An 8,111-nucleotide genomic window follows, 5' to 3' on the forward strand; every position below is an offset into this window, starting at 1 on the left:
TGGATATTATTTATAAACCTATGAATTTCACTCAACCTTTTTGGTTGACACTTTAAGCGTGTTTTGTCTCAGGTGATGATTGAGCTAGCTGCTACTTGCTACTAGATGATTGATGTATGCTTTGCTGCTTGCATGGAGTCCATCATTCATATTTATCATTTTCTTTAAGACATTTTCCATTTACTGTACTCTTATGATGTAAAACTTTGAATAATGCTTCCGCTATTTATTTAATAAATAAAACGTCTTATTTAGAGTCATTCTCGCTTATACAACTGTGTTATGATATGATTGGTCACAATTACCCCTGGTCCATTTTGGGGGTGTGACAGATTGGTATCAGAGCAGGTTGTTGTAGAGAACCAGGATTGCATCTTATGTGTGCCTTATACAATTAGGTACCTTAGCAATGTAGGACTACAACTTCCTTTGACTATAGTGCCTTTAATTGTTGCCTTTAACTGTTAAATGCTACACTATACTTTAGAAACTTTACTTATCTTAGAATGCCTAGCCAATCTAAGAACTCTGCTCATTCTCCTAAGTACTATTCAATTCCGCCACCACATTTAAATGCGACACCGTTTTCGACATTCCTATGTTATTTATCATGGTTTTGTGTATTACATATGTAATATTATCCATGAATTTTTGAAACTCCTATATTTGTTACTATTCATACTCAAACGTATATAACTCCCTGTTATATCACGTACCTATATGCTTTATGCCTTTATGCATCAGTTTGCGAACCGAAAAATGTCATTGAGTTATCGAGAATCTCAAAGACATTATAATGTCATCACTACTCATATTCATTACTTTTATACCTTTTATTTCTCGTTATTGAATTTTCTTGACGGATGGCGTCTACGAAACTCTAGAATGGAAGGGTTTGGATTACCAATTTAAAGGATCCTATAGCTCAAGCCCCTAGACCTGAATAGGCCATTACGAATTGAAAGTCTTTAATCGAAAGATTATCAGATTACATACTTATCATTTTATGATCTCGACACGTCATACTGCTATTATTGGATTATAGACACATCATATCTTATTATATCTTATCATATCTATCTTAATAAACTTTGTCTAACACTTTTCCTAAACTTTCTCCGTAAATTACGGAAATCTTTTTGCTATATATACGTATATCAAGAAGACAAATATATCATTCAATATTCAACACTCATCTCATAACAAAAACCCTTATTCCGATCAGATAATATGGATTTCTCACATAATTCCTCGAACTCCTCGAGCTCCAATGGCAGCGTAACCGGAATGAACCAACCAATTAGTCATCATCTATTTTGGATGAATTGGGAATGGGTTCGTAGTAAACTTAATCAATAGAGACAAGAAGAAGGTGATCCCTTCCACCAACCGAATTCACCTCTTGGTGAAGAACCTGAAGCACTTACCGGCGAACCCATTCGGAACACTATTTTCACCCTCATTTCCAGGGTATCCAGTCACGAATATATAATATCTAAAATTCTAGATCTTATTCATCCACTTGTCCGAACCGCCAATCACCCCGGAATAATAGAAGAAGTCAATGAGCTTCGCGCTCGAGTGGTGGCTCTGGAGAATATGGTGCGAAACCTACGAGCACCAGCAGCATAATCAGCATCACCACCAGTACCAACAGCATCACCACCAACAACATCAGCTTCACCAATAACAAACACCATAATCTGTACCTCGGATATCAACATCATACGCCCCATAGATACCAAGGAATATTAGTAATAATGAGTTAAGATGTATTGACTCATTCTTCCTGAAAATTATATATGTATACTTATATATATATATATATATATATATATATATATATATATATATATATATATATATATATATATATGGTTTGGAACAATAATAAATCTTTTCGTATTAAGCTATTACGTGTGAATCTTAAATAGTATGTACTACTTGGTTAATTCATATCACTTATATGCTATGATATACATTCCTCGTTAATCACTTCTTCATCACAATAAACTCCATTTCATAATAAACTAAGTGTATTATTCAAATACATGTTTGGTTTTACACTTTCATTTTCGATGTACTCAAAACTCTTTAGAAAACATCATTCGTGCCTTGTGAATTTCACAAGAATTCCACGAGCATCAACATCATATACCGAGGTATATCAATAACAATGAACGATGGAGTATTGATTCATAACTTCATTAAAGAAAGATTCTGCGATGATTATGTAATCTCTCAAGTTTTGAAGATTATTTATTCTCGCTTCAACCGCAAATCAAATGATTTTAATAGTATATTAACTCGTTAAATCTATATTATACGTGAAGAATACATATATGAACGTATATCTTCATAAAGATTGTAATTAAAAATCCTTTTGTACAAACTGTTAATTGTGAAAATATTTTAACGGGTAGGTAAAACCCTAGAAATATTTATATCTCACATCAATATCTTACATTGTACATTCTTCAAATTCTGATTCAATAATTAGTAACTATACTACTTACATCCACATATGTATCCGTTCACTAAAGAACAACCATTTTCATACAAATTTAATTACCTATTCTGATTTGGACATATCGGAATCCAAGTAAAGCTTTAGCAAGTGTAATCTTCCTAAAGATCACTACATTCATGAATTATATTCATTCGTATTCTATGATGAATTATCACATCAAACCACCGAAATTATCGTTCATTACTTTTGAAATCAACAATGCCTATTCATCAACCATTAGAACCGTTGACGATTACAATCAGCGTTTAATCATCTAAAAATGAAATTTCTTGAAACCATCTCGGATTGATAACCGATGAATCAAATATGGCTGCATTAAATGCAGAGGAAACAGCAAAATTGTAGATGGTCTCAATGGCCAAAAGTTTGATAATAAAAAATGGTACGTTGGAAAAGCTCAAAAGAAAATTTGGAACTGAAAAACGGATTGAGCTAACCATGGAGGAGACCAAGGACAAATACAAGGACCAAACCCTATATTCAAAGAATCCAGGTAATTCTGGATCCGATGAAATCTTTAGAGAATATCTTGCTCCGAAGTTATGTTAAAAGCTTGCGAAAAATTTTTCTTCATCAACCTTCGAACTTAGAAATTCCAAAATGTCGTTATAAATATCCTCTATATTTCTGAAGATATTTTCATAACGATTCTTGTCCACAATTAAGTATCTCTTTGCGATATCTTTATAAAGGAAACTATTTTAGTTTCTATATTCAGTAAAATTCAAGTTTAAATTATAAATATTTTGAAGAAATGTTGGAAATTGAAGCATGAGTTAGTATAATATGATGACGTCAGGCCAACGTGATTATATTACAGTAAGTCATGATAAATTTTTAATGGAAGATGATGATTCATAGACTTTAAAATCATTATTTGCCATGTTACACGACTCTTACATTCTACTTAATCTCTGAACATATCAAGAACATATATTCTTGATAGTTCTATCCTCAGTAATTCTGGTAATTTACCAAATCAAATCGTGATATTACGCTTAGAACATTAGGTTCATTCGAAACTTCATACCTACAAATTCTGGACCATTACTCGCTTAACTTAGAGTCGAGAGCAGAATAAAAAGGTAAAGAGCTCCGACATATAAGGGAAAATACAAAGCCCGATAACAACACGAAAATTACAAATCGTGTATATCAATGCGTATAGCAACATAAAGACACGGGAGAATTAAAAACACTATAACCCCAAGAGCATAGTAGAAGTAAACAGATTCCTCTGGTGGTAAAAGAAAAAGAAGCATGACTGCATATATGGTCAATATAATAACAAATATCAATACGGGATTGAGCATATTAACAAATCTATCGGAAGTATGAATCTAGGAAGAAAGTATAGAAGTGGTGAAGATAATGAAACGGAAGAAGCTAATTTATAGCAAAATTTCCAAACACAGCAATCGAGGCAATTCATCGCATTTAATCAAAGAAATCCCAAAATTCTGTAAATACCGGATAATCAAATCTTATAGATTACGAAGATTTCCTTTAATCCCTTGAATTCCGGAAATCAATCGTGACTACGTCAAAAGTTAAGGCGAACATTTAATTTACTCATTCACTCTTTTACGATAGCTTCGTTTATACTCTTTCTATAATCGAATCATTCTATCCATATTATTCAATAGTGATAAAACTTTATTCTTCAACTTATATTCATCATTACAATATTCTTGTTGTAAACAATGATGATCTCTATCAAACTTCATGACTATAATTTTCATGAACTACTCTCTGTTTTGTCTACCCTAACATTGTGGCATAAACGCTCAAGGTTTAAATGAGCTCGATATTATTCATAACACATTTTATATATCCAATTTACTGAAATGACTTGTATAACATCATCATTTTGAATGATCTCCGCATTAATAATAAAATTCACTTCGTAGAAGAACTTGTAGAAATTATGGTATGTATTATTTTAATTCTTGAAACAGAACAATATTCTATCCGTTGGAATTCACGCAAGGCCCCGAGCATACCTGGGAACGTGAAAACCAAATAAAACGTAAATATCCTCGTCTATGTACGAACAACACCGATTAATGGCAACAACTAAATTTCGGGACGAAATTTCTTTTAACGGGTAAGTACTATAACAACCCTCATATTTCCATACCTGAATTGACTAATTTGACTATAGGGTTGTTATCCATACGTAATATATAATTAAATTCGACGTTGATCAAATATTTATTTTTAGTTGACACGTTCTGTTAACTAAAGTTTACACTAATTATATAAAATAACTTTAGTTAATATTAATGCGTATTATATTTAAAACTATATGTAACATAATTATTAATTAAATGATAAGTTATTTTAATCATTATATATATTTTTAGCTTATAAAAAAAATAAAAATAAAAAGAAATAAGATTTTTTTAATAAATTAAATAATGAGCCCATGAATTTTGACTAAATATTTTCAAAAACAAAAACTTATTAAAAACATTTTTAACATGTTTTTATTATTTTGTCAAAATTGAAACCTTTATTTTATTATTTTTTTCTTTTCACCAACCATTTTTTAAATATAAATACATGGCTCCTCATTCATTTTTTCTTGCCAAACAAAAAAACTTAAGTTATTCTCTCAAAACCTTGAAGAAAATTTGAGGTACTTTCTATTTTTATTAATTTTTTTTCAATATTGTCATTTATATTTATATTTATTGTATTTTCTTTGTAAAATTTGAAATTAATTATGTTTATATGTTATAATTAGTATTATAAGTGTTATGATGCATAAAAATAATTTTGATAATTTATGGAATATTATTTATAATTAAATACGAATTATGTAGTGTTTAAACGTAAAAATAATGTAAAATTAATAATAATTACTTTTAACCAAAAATAAAAAATATATAATTTTTTTCTAAGTTTTTAAAACTTATATAGATCTAAAAAAAATTATAAAAATAATTACTTGGGTCGAATTGGTATTTATTATATAATTAAACTCTATTATTATGTAATTCGAAGGTAAATTAAGAATAAATATAAAATAATAAAAAAATATTTTTTAAATATTTTTCTACAGGTTATTAGACTGATAGAAACTTATAAAAATTATAAAAATAATTATTTGGGTTTATTTAGTAATTATGTAGAATTAAAATTATTTTGTGAATACATTAAGGGTAAAAACAAAAATAAATACAAAAATGTAATAAAAACGTTTTCTTAAATTTTTCTACTAATCTATATGATTAACTAAGACTATAAAAATTATGTATGTAATTTTTAGATATTTAATTTATTATTTAGACATTTTTGAATAATGTTCGATTAATAAAACACTATTATTTTTGAAGTAATTTAGGTATTTATTTAAAGATAATAATATTTAATATATATAAGACATACTAAGGTATAATAACTAAATATTAAATAAAAATTAGGTTATATTATCACAAATATAATTATAATTATTAAGTACATTAATAACTCGTTGTGTGTATACACCTAAAGTGAGGGTTAATCAAAGATAATGTATAATTCATGTGAACTTCATCGCTACTCACGGTCGTAAGTGAATGATGTCTAGGTTGCCATTTATGGGTAAGCTTGTGGATCTCGAATGCCATGACTTAGATTCTGGTCAAGAATCCTGGGCCCCCGGTTACATCTGGTCATTCCTGACTTATTTGATAGCAACAAAGTTTGAGTAAAGTTATACAACGTCTTGCTAAAGATTAACCCGAACTTTCTAAAATTGGAAAATTACTATAAGTGGAAACTTTCCATAAATAGTAACCTTCTGAAAATGGAAATTCTTTAGTGAACCATTACTATCAATATAGTACTATATACTATTGTCTGTTAGGCAATGTCTGATCATACGTTCTATCTCTAGGTTGAGATCTCGGTCACGTCCTTCCGTTCAATTCTTTTGTGTGCTACTAAGGTGAACTTCATAGCCCCACTTTTTACTGTTTCATAACTATTTTATAACTTTTGGGGTGAGACACATGCTTGCTTTATAACTGTTTTACACTTAGACACAAGTACTAAATTGTTAACTATGCTGTCATGCTTTGATTCATGCTAAATCCCTACCGTAATATCGTCAATTGCTACGTTTAAATGCAAACTTAATTATTGTGAGTAGGCCTATTGAGAGTAACGACTCTGAGCATTCGACCGTTGGTCTTTGGTTACATAATAATGATTCCACGACACTGACAGTACAAGGTGTCATAGGGTAAACTTGTTTAGTAGCGATATTACAAAATGCAGCAACACATTTAGATTGATATTTCTATATCAATCAACTTTAAACTAAATCTTGTGGTCTAAAACTTTGGATATTATTTATAAACCTATGAATTTCACTCAACCTTTTTGGTTGACACTTTAAGCGTGTTTTGTCTCAGGTGATGATTGAGCTAGCTGCTACTTGCTACTAGATGATTGATGTATGCTTTGCTTCTTGCATGGAGTCCATCATTCATATTTATCATTTTGTTTAAGACATTTTCCATTTACTGTACTCTTATGATGTAAAACTTTGAATAATGCTTCCGCTGTTTATTTAATAAATAAAACGTCTCATTTAGAGTCGTTTTCGCTTATACAACTGTGTTATGATATGATTGGTCACAATTACCCCTGGTCCATTTTGGGGGTGTGACACATACTTCGTCTGCGGTTTGGTTCATCAGATTTCCTTGAGCTGCTACGTCGATCGTCGTTCTATGATTTACCGTAAGACCATTGTAGAAGGTACAGATTTGAGCTGAACGTTCTAGCTGGTGATTAGGGCATTTCTTCAGCAGGGTTTTGAATCGCTCCCATGCGGTGTAAAGAGATTCATCATAACTTTGTTTAAAGTTAATGATGTCATTCTTAAGCTTGGTTTGTTTAGAAGGAGGGAAATATTTGGTTAGGAATTTAGTAGCCATCTCCGTCCATGCCGTGATGAAATCTTTTCCAATCCTTCAAACCATGTTTGTGCATGATGAGTGAGAGAACAGGGGAACAAGTATAGCCGGACTATATCTTGTCCTATCCCTAGCTGTTTGTATGAGTTCAAAAGAGATATGAATTTATCAAGGTAAGAGTTAGGATCGTCATTCAGTAATCCGTGAAATTGACAACCATTTTGGATGAGCTGTATAATGTGATGCTTTAACTCGAACGAGTGTTCTTGGATATCTGGGAATCTGATTGGTCCTCCCCGACCTTCAATCGAGGGTTTGGTGTTTTCTACTAGAGTAACGTGTAACGCCATTTGAGTTCTGATTCATTCTTCTTTGTGTGCTTTAGAGATTATTGCGTCGGGATCAAGTACGAATAACAACAGCCCTGGTCTAGATCGGGTTTGGCTCATACACTGAGTATGCCCTCTTGTTTTAAATTTTAAGTAGATATGCTATGTTCCTAATTTAGTCGAAAGTAAACTAAAGTGATCTTAATCTAAGGTAGTCTAAAGTAATCTAAGGTAATCTAAGGTATTCTAAGGTAATCTAAGGTAATCTAAGGTATTCTAAAGTAATTATCCTAAGTTTAGTTATGTTTTTGGTTCTTGCTACTGATTCCCTGGTATTTTGAT

At 30.8% G+C, this 8,111-nt stretch overlaps 1 non-coding gene across 1 annotated transcript; it reads left to right on the top strand.

The window, feature by feature from the left end:
• The first annotated feature begins 7,306 nt into the window (after positions 1 to 7,306).
• On the top strand, positions 7,307 to 7,412 carry LOC139860724 (small nucleolar RNA R71). The gene has a single exon (XR_011763348.1). It is a non-coding gene; the product is annotated as a small nucleolar RNA R71 (small nucleolar RNA).
• Positions 7,413 to 8,111: the final 699 nt, after the last annotated feature.

The sequence above is a fragment of the Rutidosis leptorrhynchoides genome, chromosome 7 (assembly GCF_046630445.1).
Source record: "Rutidosis leptorrhynchoides isolate AG116_Rl617_1_P2 chromosome 7, CSIRO_AGI_Rlap_v1, whole genome shotgun sequence".
Taxonomy (NCBI): Eukaryota; Viridiplantae; Streptophyta; class Magnoliopsida; order Asterales; family Asteraceae; genus Rutidosis; species Rutidosis leptorrhynchoides.